This window comes from Puma concolor, chromosome A1, assembly GCF_028749965.1.
Source record: "Puma concolor isolate L17-30 chromosome A1, mPumCon1.1.hap2, whole genome shotgun sequence".
Lineage (NCBI taxonomy): Eukaryota > Metazoa > Chordata > Mammalia > Carnivora > Felidae > Puma > Puma concolor.
The window spans coordinates 205,718,519-205,741,079 of record NC_141667.1 but is presented as its reverse complement, the minus strand read 5'-3'; positions in this window follow the sequence as shown (position 1 = coordinate 205,741,079).

Here is a 22,561-nt window from a genome sequence, read left to right as displayed (position 1 = left end):
TCTCAGCATGTACCAATGTCTGCTGTTAAATGGTGGAGTCAGGAACCAATAGCAGCAGTCTGAACCAGACCTCAATGATGAGGGTTTTTGTTGTTTTTATTTGTTTTAATTTGAATTATAGTTAACATACATGGCAATATAGGTTTCAGAAGTAGAATTCAGTGATTCATCACTTACATACAACAGCCAGTGCTCGTGACAACAAGTGCCCTCCTTAGTTCCCATCACCCATCCAGCCCACCCCTCACTCACCTCCCTCCATCAACCTTCAGTTTGTTCTCTATTGTTAAGAGTCTCTTCTGGTTTGTTTCCCTCTCTTCTCCATGATGAGGGTTTTAAGGGCAGTATGGTCGGCATTGTAACCTACAATGGGATTGGGAGCATCAAATCTAGGAGGTTGTAAAGATATTTTGTGAGCATTCTTTCTAAATTTTGATTATTAACAATTTCAAACAAGTAAAAATAAGTAGAATAGTATAATAAACCTCCCTATATTATCATCCAGGTTCAATAATTATCTATCTTGTTTTATCTAAACCTGCAGTCCCCACCATTGCCCTAAATCATTTGAAGCAATTCCCAAATATTGTTTCATGTGTAAGTCTCGTATATATCTCTAAAAGATACTGACTATATTTAAAAAATCAGTAACATTATTTCAGCTAAAAATAAAATAAAATAAAAAATGCGACTACTCTGAGTCTTTAGATACTTAATTTTTAAAATACATACTATACCTTACAGTGGAATGGGAAAGGGAGAAAGCTGTTTTGTGATGCATAGAGGTGTCCTGAAATGTAGAAAGTCCAGACGCTTCTTTTAACTGTGGATACTCAGTGAAGGTAAGGTGAGGTGTTACAAGTAAGGAGATTTAGTATTAGGAAATATGCTGCAGTTCAAGTATTGAGATTTTCTTTTGACCTTAAATACAATGCTGGGGAAAATGGGCCTTACTAGCCATCTTATTCCCCATCACCAGATTTGTGACCTGCCATCTTTCAGTGCTACTGCTTTCCAAGGATACCTTTTTCTTCACGAATTGCTACCTATTGAAGTGAGACAGTCTTTGCCTCCACCTCTCTGGTATTTTTTTGTTGACTGCATATTCCCTGGCACATAAGCAATCTGAAAATGGCCAGCTATTCTGAATTACACACTTATTTTAAATGTGTCTGTTTGTGTCAAATGGAGATGTTTATTTTTAGAAGATTATTGATAGAAACTGGGGAGCAACATTTAAGTATCTTCAGTTTCCTGAAAGCACGTTGAATTCTCCATTAGATGAGCCACGAATATTGTTCACATTATCTTTCTAACATTGCACGCTTCCTTTGTGTATTTAAGTGTTCCTCAAAGTATGTAGAATTAATGTTAAAAAATAAATACCTACTATGAGTCAGGTATTGTCTTAGACTTGAATATGAAATAGTATATAAAACAGACACAGTTTCAGCCCTCTCACAAGAGACAGACGTTAAACATATAATCGCCTAGAATATAAAACTAGAAACTGTGAAGGAAAAAAGCAAGATACTAGAAATAATAATGGGAAAGCCCTCTTTGAATTGGAGGAGGGAAGTGGCAGAGGCTGTTGTGAGAAAGTAATATGTGCTGTGACTTGAAGGATGACCAGAGTCAGCTAGATGAAGTGTGTGAGGAAGAGTGGTTCAGGCAAAGGAAACAGCATGTGCAAAGACCCGGAGGCATGCAAGAATTTGACAAGTTCAAGGACCCAAAGGAAATCCCAGGACAGCTGAGTATAAAAGGCAAGTAAAGTGGGAGATGAGTTGGAAAAATAGGGAGGTTCTTGTCGATCACATTAAAATACTGGAATTTCATGTGAAATGAGAAGCCATTGAAAGTTGTTAAAGCTGGAGAGTGATTTAGTCTTTGAAAGTATTTTAAAGATCACCTTGGTTGCTGCAGGGAGCTTTAGTGGAGGACCTTAAAGAGAGGAACTGGGGAGGCTAATTAGGAGGATATGGCAAGAGAATGTGTCCAAGGAGAAAGAAAGAGGCCTATAAATTGAAAGTACATTTTGGAGGTAGAACCCAGGAACCTAATGATGGATTGTTTATCTAATACAGTTGACCTTTGAACAACATGGGTTTGAAATGCAGATCCACTTATATGCAGATTTGTTTTTATAAATACCGTGTAGTATTATAAATGCAATTTCTCTTCCAAATGATTTTCTTAATAACATTCTTTTCTCTAGCTTACTTTATGATAACAATGCAGTATATAATACAGATACAAAATACGTGTTAATAGTCATATGTCCTTATGTTATCAGTAAGGCTTCCAGCCAACAATAGGCTACTAGTTAAGTTTTGGGGGAGTCAAAAGTTATATGTAGATTTTTGACTGCACGAGGGGCCAGCTCCCTAACTCCCACATTGTTCAGGATCAAATGTACAGCTTATATTGAGATAATCAACATCATTTTAGGTTTTGGGCTTTTCACATATCAATCCTAAATATTGATGGCCCTGCCACTTGTATGGTCTCATTTTAGACTGATAATAATCAATAATACTCATTGAGCACTTACTGGTTGCCAAATGCTGTGCTAAGTGCTCTACTTTGATATCTCATTGAATTCTTCTTCTGATCCTATGGAAAGATTTTTAGAGATTAGGAAATGGACATTTACGGAAGGTAAGCAACTTGCCCAGCCATTTGGCTTACAAATAACACATCTGGGATTCAATCTCTTTTCTCCAATTTCAAAACTTGTTTTCTTAAGTACAAGCTGACATTGCTCCGGCATACCAAAAGCAAGAATGATATAATCACCTGCTTCTCAAGTGGTTCTAACAATCCCTGTCTCCTGCTGTTTACTCCCTTATAGAATCTCCTTCCTTTGTGTGTAGTATAGACCTTGTGACTTGCTTCTAACAAATAGGATATAGCAAAAGTGATAGGATGCCACTTGGACAGTAGATTTTACAAGACTGTGATTTCAGTCTTAATAGCGCTCTTTCTTGCTCCCTCGCTCTCATGCTCTGATGCAGCAAGCTGCCACATGAACTGCCTGATGAAAAGCCCACAATACCAGGAATGAGGAATAGCCCAATGTAGAACCGAATCCTGCCCACCAACAACCACGTGAGTGAGCAGGGAAGTGGAGCCTTCCCTCCTGGAGCGTTGAGATTTCTGCTGTGAACACCTTGATTGCAGCCTGTGAGAGAATCTGAGCAAAGGTCCTAATTAAGCCATGCCCAGATTCCTGACCTACAGAAATTGAGATAATAAATATTGTAGCTTTAACCAACCAAGTTTCAGGAACAATTTGTTACACAGCAATTGGCAACTAATACAAATGAAAATGTCAGTGTTAATGATATTAATTATCATAATATCTTGCATTTGTGTAAGGTCTCAAATTTTTGCAAAGCAAAAGCAAGTTTCAAAATAATGAAATTCGGGAAACATATTACTAATCGTCTCCCCTTAAAATATAGCAGCTGCGCTTGAAAGTACCACCTGCATTTTCAACAAGAAAAATTGGTTTATTCACCTGGTTTTTATTGCCTTAAATCCCATCTCTAAAACCATTTGAAACATGCTATCTAGCAAGGGACTTATTATCTTCTTTATACTAAGTTATTAGTAACAAGGCACGTTTAAACCATCTGGCCTGGATGTTCTCTTGGACTTCAAATTTGTAGCAGGCAGTTGGATTTCTTACCCTGTTCTGGGGTTTCCTAATCCCTATATCAATTCCCACTCCAAGAGAGGGACACGGATTTTAAGCTGTCAATCAGTATTTTGCCAGTTGAGATGAAATATAAAGGGCAAAAAAAAAAAAAAAAAAATTTACATAAGTCCAGGGCTCAGATTGGGCAAGACCACAAAGAATCTTTCTAAAAAGTTTTCCCAGAAGGAGCTAATTACTGTGGGAGAAAGTAATCTTCATGTTTGGCTTGAATAACCACAGAAACAACAAAATGCAAATATTTAAAAAATGATGGGAAAATTAAAAGGAGAAAAACTTTTGATTGCACTCTCACAGGGATTTAACTTTTTTTTTTTTTGATGCAGTGAGTATAAGTGTAAATGTATATACCCGCACATATACATTTACAGAAAGGGAAATAAAGGACATATACGAAACATTCATTCATTTCACAAATAGTTTTTGAGCATCTAATAAGTGCCAGTGAATGTAAGAGATATAACACAGTATAGAACAAACACAGTCTCTACCCAGACAAAGCCCAAATTCTAGTGACAGAGATAGATAAGTAAAAGCTAAAGCAATAAATCAATAAATAATTACAAGGTGTGATAGTGATTGAAAGTGAAAAGGAGGAATTGTTTACATTGGATGTTCAGAAAAGGCTTGTCTGAGAACTAAAGGAAGGGTGGGGTCAACTATGTCAGGAGCCGGGGGGAAAGCTTTCCAGACAAAGGAAACAGCAAATACAAAAGCCCAGCGATCAGAACAAGCGTGTAATGTTCTAGAAACTGTTAAAGGTCCGTGAGCCTGTTGGAAAGTGAGGTGAGCTGAAGTGGAGCAGTCGTCATGGGCCAGATCATTTTGGGCTTTGTAGGCTCTGGAAAGGAGGGAAATTTCACTCTTAAGTTTAAGAGAATCTGTTGAAGGCTTTTAGGCTCCAAACGGCATCATGTGATTTATGTGTTTAAAAGATCGTTCTCATGGCTGTGTATAGAGCAGACTGTAAGCAAGCAAGACTGGACATCAGAAGCTGAGTAGAGAGAGGTACTGGCTTGGAGCAGAGGGTGGCAATAGACATGAAGAATAATGGGCAGATTTTGGAGGCAGGATGAAAAGGGTGTACGAGCTAAAGGAAAGGATGAATCAAGGAAACCTCTTGGGTTTGGTGTTTGAATTAAGTGAATGTGGTGCCGTGTATTGTTCTGGGAGGTCCCTATAGAGATCTCTGTATTGAGGCACCCACGAGATCAGTTTTGAACATGCCAAGTTTGAGACGTCTGTGAGATATTCAAGTAAAGCTATAATTTAGGAAACAGGATATCTAAGTTTGAGCTGGATATAATAAGTATAAAGCCAATTTTATTCTCTGATTGGCCTAAATTACAAATATACACAGCATGTGCTTGGTGATTTAATTCTTTGATTTCTTAAGGAACTGATCTGAATCTCAGATCCCTTTCAGTGCTTTTACATTTTTCATTGTCTCCAAACACAAACCGATATCATTAAAAATGTTTGTTGTTTCATGCTTTTTCTAATTTTTTAGTATGCTAATTTTCCTCTATAAAATAGGCTTCTCAATTAGTTATGGAAAAGGGGAGAGAGTACTTGCTCTAAAGCAGGCAGGGACAACATAACATTATTTCACTCACACATAACAGTTCTCTAATATCCTTTTTTTTTTTTTTTTTTTTTTTTTTTTTTGCAGGTGAGGAAACTGAGGTTCACAGTATTGAAGTAACTTACCCAATGACATATGGTTCAGATTGGAAGCCAACTTTGGTTTTGGCACTAAAAACCATGTCCCATCTTTAGAGAGGCTATAAAGCACAGAGTCTCTCCTTCTGTTTCTCTTCTAGTTCCCATATTTCTTTGCACTGTTTTTACATCTCTTTTATAGTTCAACACAACTGAACCCAAGAAGCACTTAGAGCATCCCTGACATTTGTGTTGCTGTTGGCTACACTTCTGCTGAGTTTTGGACATGCTCTGTTCCTCACCTCCACCACTTGATAGTATCCTGCCATTGTCTCAGCTGCTTAATAAAAAGAAAGTCCCAATATCCGCTCTTCCCAGAATGTCATAAATAGCTGCTATTGCCTTGGCAATTTTCTGGACCTCTGCATCCAGTGAGGATTGGCTGTTACCTAAACTGTTCATTTTCTCCTGGCCATAATCCACAGGAAACCAGATTCATTAACTCTGAGGCTTGCTTAATGGAACAAACAACTTGATTTTCTTCCCCTTTCCTCTTTGTTCTTCCATAATATGTTTTCTTACTATATTTCCTATTCTGTTGTTTCGCCTTTAATTTCACTATTTTCTTTTTATGTTGTTTTAAAAATAATCCAATGACCTTTCCCAGTCTCCGTTTTCCCCCTGCATTTGTATTTTCCAGACTAGTACTATTTGAATCTTAGTACTTATTTATTTAAACAAACTAATAGCCCTGGCACAGGACTTGATTATTCTATTTCAGAAAGAAACTAGTCATTAGAAGATATACACATCTTAATCAGATACACTAGTCAAAGGAACTCCCACATTAATTTTTTTTTTTTATTTTTTTTTTCAACGTTTATTTATTTTTGGGACAGAGAGAGACAGAGCATGAACGGGGGAGGGGCAGAGAGAGAGGGAGACACAGAATCGGAAACAGGCTCCAGGCTCTGAGCCATCAGCCCAGAGCCTGACGCGGGGCTCGAACTCAAGGACCGCGAGATCGTGACCTGGCTGAAGTCGGACGCTTAACCGACTGCGCCACCCAGGCGCCCCACTCCCACATTATTTTTTAATACAAACTCCTCTGCAGTGATTTCTATGTGTCAGTCACTGTTATAAACTGTGAGCTATCACTTAATCCTCCCAGCCAGTCTCTGAGAGTGGCTACTATTATTATCTGCATGTTTCAAGTGAAGACACCCCCAACAAAGTAGAACAGGTACTCAGAATAGAAAAATCTATATTCACTTTCACACATGGAGATGGAATCAAACCCTAATCACCTGACATTAGCATATATTTGGGGTATTGTATAAAAGGGAAGGGGGAAGGAACCAGAAAATGGGGTTTCTGATTATGCAAAGATGTGGTCTGTTCCCAGGAGAAGGGAGTGGAGTTGCAGATGGAGAGAACTGAAGAAGGCATGACTTATCCCGTAAGCAGGAGAGGCAGGCTATGAAGGAAGACTGACCTCCTTGTAAAGGTAGATGTCTCTGGTGCCCTTCCTTTTGATACGAAAATAAAATGTTTTATGTTAGCTAGAACATTATTCTTTTCCTGCTAGCACTCCATAGAGAAATTTGCATATACCTGCACAGTATGGTAGACTTATCTGAAGAGACCAAAGAAACATGGTGGCCTCAGGGAAGTGGACTATGGGTCAGGGTTCTAAGTAGTGATTGGCAGTACTCTTGGGTGGTCCCAGTGGGTGGCCCCAGTGGGAGCAATTGTAGAGAAGCATTCTAGGAAAATGTAAAGCCAAAACCTGGCTACTGTATAAAGATTGCTATGAATGGGGAAAAGAGGGAGCTAGGAAACATTTGTATTTCATAACACATATGAATTGCTTATATGATAGGAAAAGAATACAAATATGATTTTTCATATGTAAGCTTATGTCATTATATGTTGTATTGTGACACCCTGATGGCATTTGAATGTTAAAAAAAAAAATCACAAGACCAGGAGTAGCTCATCACTTTGTACAAGTATCCTTGCACAAACAAGTTTTTGGTGAGAGTTACTGGCTTATCAGTAGCAACACAGTTGAGTTCTATTTGAACCACAAAGCATGCATGACCTAGAGTCAAGTATTTGGAAAATTAAAGATCAACTTAAAATAAGCCTACACTGTAAGCGTAACCAAAGAATGCAAAACAAATTAAATCGATAATGATAAAACTAATAGTCTTGTATCATTAAAGAGTAAGAGTCATGGTGAATAAGAACTATGACCAATCCAACATAATGTCATTGATATACTGATTCTAAAGGAAGTAGGACTTTCAAGCATCTGTAACACGTACGTAGTAAACCCTTTTTGCAAAGCTGCTTACCAGCTGGTAGAGTACTGATTTAGAGTCTTTGGTAAATTCTAGAATAAGTTTAATTTAGCTCATAAACACCACATTTGAGGAATTCTTAATAAATCACTCTCTATAACAGTTACGAATGCTTTGGGCCGCATATTACAGAAAACTCCAGCTGACAGTGGCTTAAGCCATAAGAATATTGTTCATGTAACCATAAAAAGTTGGGTGCTTCTGGTTTGGGGATCAGATGAGCAGGTCCTAATTTTAGAGCATTCGGCTGATGTATCTGTGATTCTCTAGGTCTTTCAAGAGGCACCAGGCATCCTGTTCTCAGGCCTAAGAATTAAAAGACAAGAAGGAAGGGCATGGCCAGAGTGGTGAGGAGTTTCTCTTTCATGCCTTTCTGCTTTTATCCAGGAGGAAAAAATCTTCCATAGAAGTCTACTCAGAAGACCTCCTCCTATGTCACATTGACCAGAACTGTGTCCTAGGAGCAAATAAGCTTCAAGGGAGACCAGAAAGATGAATCTATATATATTTTTTTTTTCTTTTTTTTTTCCCCCCCCAGCTTCTAGAGAGAGAAATGAGCAAGGAAGAAGGAATTTGAAAATGGTTATTGGAGGGGCGCCTGGGTGGCTCAGTAGGTTAAACATCCGGCTTTGGCTCAGGTCATGATCTCGTGGTTCGTGAGTTCGAGCCCCATGTCAGGCTCTGTGCTGACAGCTTGGAGCCTGGAACCTGGTTCGGATTCTGTGTCTCCCTCTCTCTCTCTGTCTCTGCCCCTCTCCTACTCGTTCTCTGTCTCTCAAAAATAAATAAATGTTAAAAATATGTTTTAATGAAAATGGCTATTGGATAGTCCATTAATGAGTATTGGTCATATTTTTTTTTTGTTTGCAATCCTTTACTTGGTCTGGTTTTCTTAAAGCATAAAATCAAGCCTCTTTATCATGACACAGGTTTTTCATAAACAGGCCTCTGCCCACCTCTTTAGCTTCACCCCCAACCCCCACCCTATCCCACAGGCAACCTGGGTTTTGACAATTATGGACCAATTGCAGTTTCTACACCTCAGCATTCTGTCCTATACTTCTATGTCTTAGCTTTCCTATTCACCCCTGAAAGACACAGTCAGGGAAGTATTTTCCAGCCTTCTCTATCACTGTAGGAAAAAAGTCATTCTCTCCTCCTCTCCAGCTCCCACAGCATCCTGTATTCTGTGCTATATTCTGTGCTATAGCACTCGATCACATGGTTTTGACTCTGATGGCTTAATTGTCAGTCTTCCTCACCAAGCCCGGAAGGACAGGATTTTATTTTGTCATCTTTGTGCGGCACGTTGCACAGCATGAAGCATGTAATAATAGAGCCATAAAAAGTTGTATGAATGAATGAATGAATGACTGCATCATTGGTAATCACTCAAACCTTGATGGCCTAGGTATAAATGTGCTGGATATAGGCATGATTTTTTTTTCCCCTCTTTCTTTTTTCTTTGGCCGTTTTGCTGTGTTGCATATTTTTCTCTGGACGCTCATCTTACTTGTGTAGCACAGGACTAAGGGATTGCTTTCCAGGTGGCTGCTTTGTTCATGGTCATTTCCTCCTAGCATTCTTCCTAAGCCTCAGGCTTAGTCTGACACCTTGCTGCATTTCCTCTCCTTGCATCTACAGAGGGTCTCTCTGTGTTCTCTGCCTCCAATGCCAAGGCCACACAATCTCGACAGGCCTCAAAAAGGCCCTTTCCTACTAAAGTAAACCAACCTCCTGCCTCACCGCTTTGTTACTGGTTTTTCTCATCTCATTTTTTCATCACTCTATTCTCTAATGCGATAGAATCTTCATGAGAAAATACTTTGTTTAAAAAGGAGACTCGTTTCCTATTTAAAGATCTTCACCAAGATCGGCAAAGAAAGCAAGAGAATACATCATTTCTAAAGTACTCATTGGTGTCCTTTCTTGCCCCGCTCACTTAAGTCTGGGATTGGGGGGTCAGCAGGAAACATTTTACTCCTTTCTGCCTGTTATTTATTTATGGTTCTGAAATTGCTCTGTCTCCAGGAAAGAAGTAATATTTCTCTTCCCAAATTTTCTCACTGACTTTCAAAGGGGCTTAAATACTGACTTTCCCACTCTTCAGATCTAACATACACTACACAATAGGAATCTGAAGTTGCATTTCTAGGTGCAATCAGTGTATGACGTGTAGGGGGTTTGAGAGACTTTGTACTCAGGGCTCAGAATTAGGAACAAGCTGAAGGATTTATCAATGGACAGGGGAAAGAAAGAGCACACAAGTGACAAGGGCACAAGCCTCTCTCCTATGAGTTTGCATAATAACTTGACTTTAATATGATTGGTTAATTAGAGAACATTATATTTTCTTGGGTTGAGATTGGGAATTAGCATTAGTTGAAACAAAATTGCTGTTCTGGTTGCAGCCAGCTTTGTTTCAATGGCGAGGTGGTAAGACAATGGGGGATGAAGGTGATAAGGGCGTGTCTTTAAATTTTTTTTTTTTTAACGTTTATTTATTTTTGGGACAGAGAGAGACAGAGCATGAACGGGGGAAGGGCAGAGAGAGAGGAAGACACAGAATCGGAAGCAGGCTCCAGGCTCTGAGCCATCAGCCCAGAGCCTGACGCGGGGCTCGAACTCACGGACCGCGAGATCGTGACCTCAGCTGAAGTCAGACGCTTAACCGACTGAGCCACCCAGGCGCCCCAAGGGTGTGTCTTTACATAAGTGCTGGGCTGGTAGTAGCTCTGGTGGTGACTTTCTAAAAAAGAAAAGCAATTAGTCTTGCAGTGCAGAGGAACTGGTACTCAAAAAATACGTGGGAATTTTTAGTTGCCGAAACAACTGGCATGGGTGGGAGATTTATTGGCAATTAGCGGTTGGAGGCCAGAGATACTGGATGCCCTGCAAGGTGCAGAACAGACCCACACAAGGAGGAATTCGCTCACCCAGAATGTAAAATGCCTAAAGTTGTACTTCCCCCATCTACCCCCAACCCAAGGATAGAGATAGAAGCTGGAGAAAAAGCCATACACACAAAAAAAGCTGTACACAAAGCGCATGAAGGAAAACCTTTATTGTTGACATTTTGAAGTCTGAAAATCTATGGCTTTCTAACCCTCTTTCGTGCTGAAACAGAAGTTTTGTTTTGTTTTGTTTTGTTTTTTAATCTGTTTGTTCACTCATGTAACAGGAGGGTTCTTAGGAAGGCAACTGACAGCATTTTTTACAAGGACAGACAATAAAAGAAGAAAAAGTTCCCAGTATTTGACCTGTTCTGCATTTCCTTAACCAGAAGTGGCTTTCTTGTACTTATCAGTTCCCACTTCTACTTTGGGCAATTTTTCCATTAAAGGGAAAGCCATGCTTGTACAAGAGGAACATGTTGACCAACTTAAACTTCTTTCAGGTGTATAAATTAAACTGGAAGTGTCTTTAAATTGCCTTCATTTTAGAATAAAGTTTAGTACACTCAGCACCCCTTTTGTCTCTTGGTACTTTTTTTTCATTAACATACCTTGTCTTGGGGGCACCTGGATGGCTCAGTTAATAGAATATGTGACTCTTGATATCAGGGTCGTGAGTTTGAGCCCCATGTTGGGCATGGGCCCTATGTAAAAACAAACAAACAAACAAACAAAAAACCCTACATCTTCCCTTGCTGATGTTAGTCAACATCCGTGTTGATTGTCTATTGTTGAAGTTAATCTGTCTTTTCTCTAGTTACCTCTAAGATTTTCTGATTATTCTTAAGTTTGATCACTCTGTCTTGCAATTGTATGTCTAAGATTTTTTTTTTTTTTTTTTATCCTGCGCAAAATAGTGTGTGTTTCTTCAGTCTGAGGTCTCATGTCTTGATTCACTTCTGGAAATCTCTTCGATATCTTCCTTTCATACTCAGATCTTTTCATTCTATCCTTCTATTTCTCTTAACTCTGTTTTCATGGTTTTCATCTTTATTTCTCTGTGCTGTGTTCTGGGTTATCTCCAGAGATCTATCTTTCATTTCATATCACATCTTATACTGTAACTAAACCATTATGAAACAAGTCTGTTGAGGGTTTTTTGTTTTTTTGTTTTTTTGTTTTTTTGTTTGTTTTTGTTTTTTTTTATGCTGACTCTATTGTTTCCTATCTACGATTTTTTTAATAGTCTAATTTCTTGCAGCTTTAGGGATCTGCTCATTTAAAAATGCATATAGCCTATCTCTTTAAACACTTAAAACATGTTTATATTAAAGTTCCCTTCAGATTGCTTTGTTATTATAGCTGTGAAATCTCCCCCTTTGTTAGGACTGGGGGTTCTCTTGTTTGCTACTAAGCATTGTCATGTAATTACTGTGTTTGGGTTCATTTTCCATAAGAGTTCTCTTTCTTAGCAGTTTCTCATGGGCCCATGAGGATGCCTCAGAGCTGGTATAACATTGCCTCTACTGAGGCTCTGAACTAATGTGGGTAGTGTGAACTTCCATCCTTGCACCTGAACACAGATTTGACTCTTCTGCATGGATTATTTCCTCCTCATCCCCAGGCAGATGGCTACTTGTGGGGTCTACCTAAGGCCTATTGGTCTCATGAAACAATTCTTTCTCCTCTTTTCTCTTTAAGCAGAAAATGGAGTTCTTGCTGTCTATAGCATCTGCACCTTACGTCTTATCTCCACCAAGTATTAAAGTCCTGATTATGGTATCAGGTGCCTCGCAGTGCAGCTTTAATTACCTCTTACTCTGAGCCTTTAAATAAATTTCTTCATTTATGCAACCTGGAGATTTTTTTTTCTAGTGTTGAGGTTGGCTACCTTCTATTAAAATAATTGAAAATGTTTTATCAGGATTTCTATATATTCTTATTGTTGTTAGAGACATAGAGGAATTTTCTCCTTCTGGTTAGCCTATCATCTTTTTTTTTTTTTTTAAATGTTTATTCATTTTGAGAGAAAGAGCATGCACATGCACTCACAGGAGAGCAGGGGATGAGCAGAGAGGGAGAGAGAAATACCAGCAGGCTCTGTGCCATTGGTGCAGAGCCCAATGGGGGCTCAAACTCACAAACTGTGAGATCAGGACCTGAGCCTAAATCAAGAGTCAGACACTTAACCAGCTGAGCCACCCAGGCTCTCCAGAGCCTACCAGCTTAATTAGAAGTCACAGTAAGCCTATCTTTACCTCAAAAGTGTTTTATTCTGTACAGATTCAGTGTTTAAGGAATGGTTGTTGAATTGTTATATAATTGAAGTACATATCATATTCTGGCTAAGTTGAACCTTGTATAGAGGAGCTTTAAATCAACATTATGGAAAACACACCGAGCAAGAAACTAATGCTCTTGGTGGTGGTGTGTCAAATTGGTTACTCAGAGTGGATTTTTTTTTTTCTTTTTCACCACTTAATTGCCTATTAAGCTTATCTGAGAAATTGATTTTTTATAGCTCTGTAATTAAGTGAATGACTCTTGGATTTCGGTCTTGGCAGATTCTGGGTGTAAATTCCAACAATGCCACATTCAAGTGTTCAAGTCACATAATAGGTACTCAATAATCACTTGTTGAAGGAGGAAATGAATGAATAAATGATCTTACTAAATGTCAGTTCCTCCCAGGTAAAATATGGGTAATAATAGTAACCACCTCATCGGGTTTTGAGAATTGAGTTCATGCATGTAAAGATTCTACTGTAACGTATACCATTGGGTAAGAGCTCAATAAATTATGATTCCATAGAGTTACATGAAATGCATATTTCAGGGCCTTGACATAGAAGAATTTAGATAATTATGTATTCACTTTACTTTTTCTTTTGTTTGCCTTATTGCTTCGATTATCTATATCTTATTTTGAAAAGATGTCTACTCTTTATAGGGTCACACTCGTAGATAGCAGTAAGATTCAACTTTGAACTCATGTTACCCCAGACTAAATTTATGAAAAAAATTTCTGATATTCTTAATATTAATAACAATGGAATGGTTGATCTCCAGGTATTTATTACCTTGTTAGAAAAATTGAATCAAGAAAGTAGAAGCCTAAATAAAGACCTAGAATCTTTGCACCAGTGGAAATACCATATCATGTTATTCTAAAGAAAAAAAAAAGGCTTTCCTGATTTAATAGATATTAAAGACAAAGGAGAAATAAAAACACAAATATCCTTGAGTTCATTCTGATTTTCACTGATTACTTTTTTTAAGGGAGTTAGAATATCTTAAAGAAAATTAGATCATCATATAGTTTTGTGCTATTATAGTCCTTTTAATATTCAACTACAATTTATATAATTTAAACTACAAATTTTAGAATTCTTTTGTATTTTCCTGCTTGATAATAAATACAGAAAGTTATAGTGCCATCTTGTGAAAAAGATGCAGAACTGCATTGTATTAACATTTGAATAAATTGACTTAGGTGAGGAAAGGGATATAAAGCTAGAGTTGTGTGTAATAAAGGTCAACCAGCATATTTCTATGACCTTAACTAGATTTAATGTTAAAAAAAAATAGAATTTAGGTGGGTTTGCCACCCTCCCAGGTTTTTCTGTGGCATGGAAGATAGCCAGAAAGGAAAAGCTAACATGTTGAATTGAAACCATGCAAGAGAAATTACCAAATTTTAGAACATTTTGATTCCAAGGGGAGAAAGAATGAGAGGAATAAATTATATCTGATTCCCTGAATTGCAAAACTATATATGTGATTGAACCAAAGATCCATACAATTGAGAGGAGAAGGAATTGTTCCTAACACTGGATAAAACACTCACCTGAGCCTACACAAGACAGGGATACCCTCTGGTTGTCATAGAAAAAGAATCCAGGGAGTTGACAGAGGTTTTCATCACTTATAGAAAAGAGTTATCCTGTATGAATGAAAGTGACTCCAGAATATTTATTTTAACTTGTTCTAGGAAGAGGCAGGAAGCATCTGTTTGGAATATGAGGCACATTATAGCTAAGTTCAAGGCTCTTTAAACGACCTGGTACAAAAGACAAAAGCGGCTTCTTGCCCACTGATTCAAGAGCTCTGTCTTTGCCTGCTTATATCTGAACACCCCACATGCAAGCCCATTGAAACAGTTGTACCTGGTCACCAGGACACTACAGAGATCTGGTGAAGGCACCAGCATAGGAAATGGATTGTATTTGAAGTTTAACAGGGGACCAAATGAAAAGAACAAAGACTGTTCTTGTTAGGATGAGCCAAGAGAGAGAAAGAAAATGAACACGAGGAGATAGAAACTGGGAGGCAGTAATGATTGGAGGTGATTAGATGATTAGGTGAAGGGATGGTCATAGCAGTTGAAATGGAATCTCATTTTTGTGGTACCATTTTGATGGCCAAAAGATAGCTTCTGTAGCGTCCAGGAAGTATGCTGAAGAAAGTACCAAGGACGAGGAAAAGATGAGAGAATAGTAATAATGAAAGGGCTCATTTTGGGAAAAAAAGAAAAGAAAAAATATTTTAAGCTCCTTCACTGATCTAAAGGTCCATGGGAGTTGCCAGCTAAATAATTTCACTGCCTCTACTCCCTCCTACATGTTTAAGGAAGTGGTCATGCACGTGCAGTGAGACACGAAACTGAAGGAATTTTATTCCTAAAATCTTCCTTTGAATTTTCTTGCCTTCATGGATTTAACTTAGATCCTTTAATGCTATAATAATTTGGTTTCATATTGAATGTCCTTTGGGCTTTCATTGTCATTTATTTTATTTTATTTTTCTAAGGAGTTTTCCACGAGTTCAAAATAATCCTTTCGGCAAAAGGCAATTCAATTACAGTGACAGCCTAGAAAGAACTCAACATGGTACAATTCTCTAGTGAGATCAGATTTCCTGCTAAACCCAGATGATTTTATAAAACCAAAATTTGTATTTGCGTTTTGAGACACTTGACTGAAAGGCTTGATCAAGACCTAAAGTATCAAATAAAAGTGAATCTCTCATCTATAGAAGACAGAAGTGAATTAAGAGTTTAAGTGGCTCAGGGGCGCCTGGATGGCTCAGTCAGTTAAGCGTCCGACTTCAGCTCAGGTCATGGGTTTGAGCCCCATGTCAGGCTCTGTGCAGACATCTCAGAGCCTGGAGCCTACTTCGGATTCTGTGTCTCCCTCTCTCTCTCTGCCCCTCCTCTGCTCTCGCTCTCTCTCTCTCTCTGTCTCTTTCAAAAATAAATAAACATTAAAAATTAAAAAAAAAAAGAGTTTAAGTGACTCATCTAGGGCCATACGTTACCACGGTACAGTCACTTAACCAGGTTTGAAAACATGTTGATTAGATACCAAATCTATAGATATTAGATACCAAATCCATCCACTCAAATGCAGAGGAGAATATGTCCAATTCCTTCCATATCATGGAGATTTCCCATGCTACAGGGATGATTAACACGGGTTCCCAACCTTATCACAACAGTGAGTAGATTGTATCGTAACTAGCTTTATTTTTTTATTTTTATTTTTTAACATTTATTTATTTTTGAGACAGGGAGAGACAGCTCATGAATGGGGGAGGGTCAGAGAGAGGGAGACACAGAATCTGAAACAGGCTCCAGGCTCTGAGCTGTCAGCACAGAGCCGGATGCGGGGCTCAAACTCACGGACCGTGAGATCATGACCTGAGCCGAAGTCGGCCGCTTAACCGACTGAGCCACCCAGGCACCCCTATAACTAGCTTTATTTTATTTTTTTTTTAATTTTTTTTTCAACGTTTTTTATTTATTTTTGGGACAGAGAGAGACAGAGCATGAACGGGGGAGGGGCAGAGAGAGAGGGAGACACAGAATCGGAAACAGGCTCCAGGCTCCGAGCCATCAGCCCAGAGCCTGACGCGGGGCTCGAACTCACGGACCGCGAGATCGTGACCTGGCTGAAGTCGGACGCTTAACCCACTGCGCCACCCAGGCGCCCCATAACTAGCTTTATTTTAAACGGCACCTTTCTCTGAAGACCTCACTGCTGATGCAACATTGAAATTATGGCTCCACTAGTTAATGGCAATGTGACCTCCACCTCTCTGTCTCAATTGTACTCAATAGGCAAAATGAGAGATCACAGTTTCTATCCCATAGACTTTTATGAGTATCACAATGCTTGACATACTTTAAGCTCTCCGTGTTAGCTATTATTATAACACACAAAAGAATCAACATATAGATGTAAATTAATGCATGTATATGTTTATACTCTACTGATGTTCATAGGATAAGATCACAGAATTTGGCATTGTCTGCCTGGAAAACGGACTTTTCCTGAGGAGTGATTGATGGATGAGAAGTTAGAAGCCAAAATGAGGAAATTCAATAAAGGTTTAAATGGAACACTAGAAGACCATTGGGGAGGGATGCTTTTGTAGACAGGGAGAGAATACAAGTTGTGAATAGGTGTTTAGCAAGTGTTTAGGGTAGGAGCTGGTGACAGAAGTTTGGAGTAGACCCAGAAATACTGAAATGAACCAGGAGCCATCTGGGGTAGGTTCCTGAGGAAGCAGCACAGACCAGAGCAATTTGGGAAACCCCCTTCCTTTCTCAGTTTCTCACACATTTATCATTGTGTTTATAAATCTTTATTGCTTGCACTTAACTATTTATGTTCCTGTCTTCCTTGGATTGTTATCAGAGTGGATCTCAATCGGGAGTCTCTTAAAGACACAGGATCTCCAGCCTTACCCCAGATCTACTGCATTTACATCTGCATTTTTAACAAGATGCCCAGGTGTTTCCTCTCCACATCACAGACTGAAAAGCACGACTTTCACAGGCCGTAAGCTTCTAGCATGGTGCCTGGTATTTAGCCAATGCCTACTTTTAATTAATTAATTAGTTATTGAATGAAATACGCTGAATTTTTTTAATAAGTTGAGTTTATGGAAGCCATCAAATTGAGCTTCAGCTCAAGATGAGAAAAGCAATTTTAACCCAAAACCAAGCCTTGACCTAGAGCTGAACTTCTACAGGAACTAAGAAACTAGGAAAATCACCTATGTTAGCCAAGGGATAGAAGTAGTGTTCTATAAGAGGAAAGAACAAAGTGATTAAATGGATTGGAGCTACGATGTACATGGGCCCTGGAGAAGGAAACCCTGGAAAGAGCCCACAGAGATTCTGTGAGTATAATTCGTGTCGCGAACTCCAGCCCTAGCAGTGCAATATGTTGTGTTCTGAAAACAAATTATGCCTTATGTGCCACACCAGGGGGGACTATGTGTGGCAGCAGCAGAAGCCTGAGCTGGAGGGACAGTCAATCCCATCCTACCCCTGGGGGAGGTGCGTTATCAGGGAGCTTTGTTTAGAGGATTGATTCAAGGATCTTAAATGGTCAAATAATTACATAGAAAAAGCACCTACCCATTCTCCTGGACCACATTTTTAGATGCACGGAGAAATTGCTACTTAAACAAGGAACGGTTCATCTCCATGTCTGCTTTTGGAGTTGATCCCAACTCTTTGGATATGCTGACAATGATTTTGAAGTGTTCACTCAGAATATACATTTATTTTCTAGACTTCCTTTTTAAAAAAAATCCCTGGGGGCGCCTGGGTGGCGCAGTCGGTTAAGCGTCCGACTTCAACCAGGTCACGATCTCGCGGTCCGTGAGTTCGAGCCCCGCGTCGGGCTCTGGGCTGATGGCTCAGAGCCTGGAGCCTGTTTCCGACTCTGTGTCTCCCTCTTTCTCTGCCCCTCCCCCGTTCATGCTCTGTCTCTCTCTGTCCCAAAAATAAATCAACGTTGAAAAAAAAAAAAATCCCTGTGTTTTCACTTAGCTTTGAAAAAACAGCATCACTTTGCATCTTTTCCCTTTATATATAATCTGTCCCTAATTCTTTCTAATCTGTCTTCCCAATCTGTCCTGCAGAAACATGTAAGTGTTTCCCTTTACATTTCTGAAACCACTTCTCTGACGCAGATGCCTGGAATGGTCTTCTCGCTGGGAATTTAGCATTAAGGTTAGAACCTTGGAGTCAGGTGGACCTGGGCTTGATTTTCTGCTCATCCCTTGCTACGCATGTGACCTGAAATTTCTTAACCTCTCTGTTTCAGTTTCCTCCTTTGTAAAATGGCAAAAATGGTGGCATTTTCCTCATAGAATTATTATATGGAAGTAAGATGGTCCTTGTGTATAAAAGAAAGATAAATACTAGTATTTAAGAGCACAGACTCCTCTGGAGCTAAACTGCTTGCATAAATGTTTGCTCCCAACCAGCTGTGTGTCCTTGAGGGAATTGTGTCATCTGTCTCTACTCAGTTTCCTCATTTGAAAATGGTGATAGTGATGTGCTCACCTCATAGAGGTTTTATGAGAATTAAATGAGCATAGTGCTTCCCGGTGTCTGATACATTTAAGTGCTGTGCACGTCTCTTAACTTAAAAATCACCCACAAGATGTCCTCAATAATTTTTTTCTACTACCTGCCTTCATTTTCATCACAGCCTTAATCCATTCCCATTGATCCTCTATGAGTCCTGCTCAAAACATCCTTCTAATCATTAGTTACAATGGTGTGACCACAAATACCAGAAACCTGACCTAGTGGCTGAAACTGTAATATATCTACAGCTTACTTAACTAGCCTTCTGGGAGTAGGTGGGTCGAGAAGTTCAACAGATCAACAATGTCATCACAGATCCAGGTTTCTTTAATATTCTTAATCATCCTCAGTGTGTGTGAGAGAGATCTTTCCTCAGGGACCAAAGATTGTTACTGAGGCTCTAGGTACCATATCTCTACGCAACAGAATTCACAACATGAGTTCAGCAAGGGGAATGAGATGCAGAAGGTGATAGCAAAATGAGTTTCTCCTTGTTTATCTTTCTCTTTAAAAAAAAAAAAAAAAATTCCGGGGCGCCTGGGTTGCTCAGTTGGTGAAGCATCCGACTCAGGGTTTCAGTTCAGGTCATGATCTCGCAGTTTTGTGAGTTCCAGCCCCACACTGGGCTCTACACTGGCAGCATGGAGCCTGCTTGGGATTCTCTCTCTCTCTCTCTCTCTCTCTCTCTCTCTCTGCCCCTCCCCTACTTGCTCTGTCTCTGTCTCTCTCAAAATAAATAAACAAACTTAAAAAAATTCATTTTCCAGAGGCATCCTCATCGCTCATTGCTCAGACTTGGGTTACATGGTCAGAGCTGGTGGTCAACATCCATTAAAGCTAGGCAAACCAAAGGAAGGATGATGGTGGGGAGACAATTAAGTGTCTGTCAATACTTGCTTCATGTCCCTTTCCTGCCTGGCTTCAAAACCGTTTCATGCCACCTCATTGCTTACCAGAACAGTCCCAGCCTTCTCAGGTTTTGAGACTCCTCTATGATGTAGCACTGCCGTGTGCTCATCTCCATGGGCCTCCTCTGTAAGCCTGTACTGGGGCCACACCATCCTCTCAGCCACTATGTAAACTGCCTGGTACTTGTGTGCCCTCTTACTCCATGGTTTGCTGCTTGTAATGTGTTTATCAGTTCTCTCTCTCCAGCCACCATGACACCCATGCTTCCCTGCTCATCTCTGCAGGTTAGAATACAACCCTTCCTTAAAGCACCCAATCAAATGTCTTTTCTTTATTTCCTTCTTTTTTTTTAATTTTTAAAAAATTTTAAAAAATGTTTATTGTTGAGAGAGAGAATCGCTTCTCGGCCTTTTGGCTAAGATCAAGTGTTGAGAGAGAGAGACAGAGACAGAGACAGAGCACGAGTGGGGGAGGGGCAGAGAGAGAGGGAGACACAGAATCCCAAGCAGGCTCCAGGCTCTGAGCTGTCAGCACAGAGCCCGATGTGGAGCACAAACCCACGAACTGCGAGATCATGACCTGAGCTAAAGTCAGACACTGCAACAACTGAGCCCCCTAGGTGCCCCTCTTTCTTTTTTCATGTTTATTTTGTTTTTGAGGGAGGGAGAGAGCAAGGGGAGAGCAGAGAGAGAGAGGGAGAGAGAATCCCAAGCAGGCTCTGTGCTGTCAGTGCAGAGCCCGATGCGGGGCTCAAACCCACAAACTGTGAGATCATGACCTGAGCCAAAATCAAGAGTCAGATACTTAACCGACTGAGCATCCAGGTGCCCCCAAATGTCTTTTCTACTGAAACATTGTGTGACCATCCAAGGCAGAACTTTCCTTCCTTCACATTCCTCACACTGTTTGATATTACCTACGTGTTCTCTGATAGTATAGTTATGGAAAGGAGCTATATATTTTTCACCTGTATGTTACGTTTCTTTCAAATATGTTTAATAATAGTAATTGTAAAACTATGCTTTTGGGTGTTTACTATTTTCTAGGCATGTAGGACATTAAGCACTTTATTATCTCATCACACTAACCTTTTAAAAGTGTAAATATTTCCTTTTTAGAGAGGAGTAAACTGAACTTAAGTGAGATTTAGTGACTTGCCTTAAGGTCACTATGTTTTAAGTGGCTGTATTTAAGTATTTATGTGGCCTGTGTTTTCAAACAGTATGCTATATGCCTCCTTAATGTAGTTCTTTTCAAAGTAGTAAGGCCTCATTAAAGTTTTATTTAAAGGAATGGAAGAGTATTTGTCTAAGTTGGCTAATAAAGATAGCCAGTCTGTATAATATGTGCCCTGCATCCATATCTCTCCCCTTTAAATTTAAACCCCCCAAATCAAAATTGTGTCTTTTATGCAAGTTAAAATATCTGGATGTCTACCTCAACCTTCCTTATTTTATCTTAGTGATGTAGTCTTTTATTCATTCAACAACAACAAATACCTGCATTAATTGTATGTCAAGCAGTGTGCTAAGTCACAGTACACTTGGCTTCATGCAACCACCTCAACAGAAAATGGCTTAAATATGTAGTGTTATTATTATCTTTCTTAATAATTGTTAAGTGGTTCCTAGGCAGGTAGAGCAGCTTAATGATGTCAGATCTCAGAATTGGTATCTCGGCAGTTCTCTTGACATTCCTTCATGGTTGCAATATGGCTGCTGCAACTCCAGACCTTACATCCACACACAGCTCACAGAAGATTTTCCAGATTTCTCATATTGTATCTCAATGGCTAGATTTGGAATACATGCCTGTCCCTAGACCACTTGCCTCATCTTCCCTGAGAACAAAAATCTCCCAATACCTGAATTAAATTAGGATTCTGCAAGTAAGAAGGGAAGAGACAGGGTTTTGAGTCTCCAACAAAAATGATCTCCTTAGATAAATAACACAGAGGTGAATAAAGGGTCATGGTTCTTGTCCTGATGAGGCTGACTCCTAGCAAAGGAGACAGATACTAAATTAAAAAATAAAATAAAATAATACATTGTGGTGAGTGATAAATAGACAATAAGCAGAATCTGTGAAATACACTGGTATCTGCTAACACAAAGTGTTTCTGGAAAGACTCCTCAATGGAGGTGACACTTAAACTGAGACCAAAGAATGAGGATGACTCAGCCACATGCAGAGCAGAGAAGAGTGTGTGGGTATTAATCATGTTTTTTATTTTCTGCATCTTGTGATGTTTTGGCATTTGGGGGGCCTTATAGACACAGGAAAAGACTACCCCTCCCAGGGCTAGCCAATCCTTAGAGATAGCAAAGGGCCTTGTGGAGAGCACTCCTTTCAAAAGCAAACCAACCTACTGGAACCGATTCTCCCAAACACCATACTTTATCTAGTTCTCACACACCAAGCCAATGTTTCCCCTGCTCTAAATTGTCCCAAGGCCAGATTACCAGCCAACTAGACCTCTATAGCTGGGTGATTCAAATTAACCAGTCCTCAACTGTATGCCCTGCTTTGCCTTTCCATGGAAACGTCAATAAAGACGCTGACCCCGCCTTTCCTCTCACTCTTCTCTTCTGCCACCTGACCAAAACCAGGCGCTTCCCCT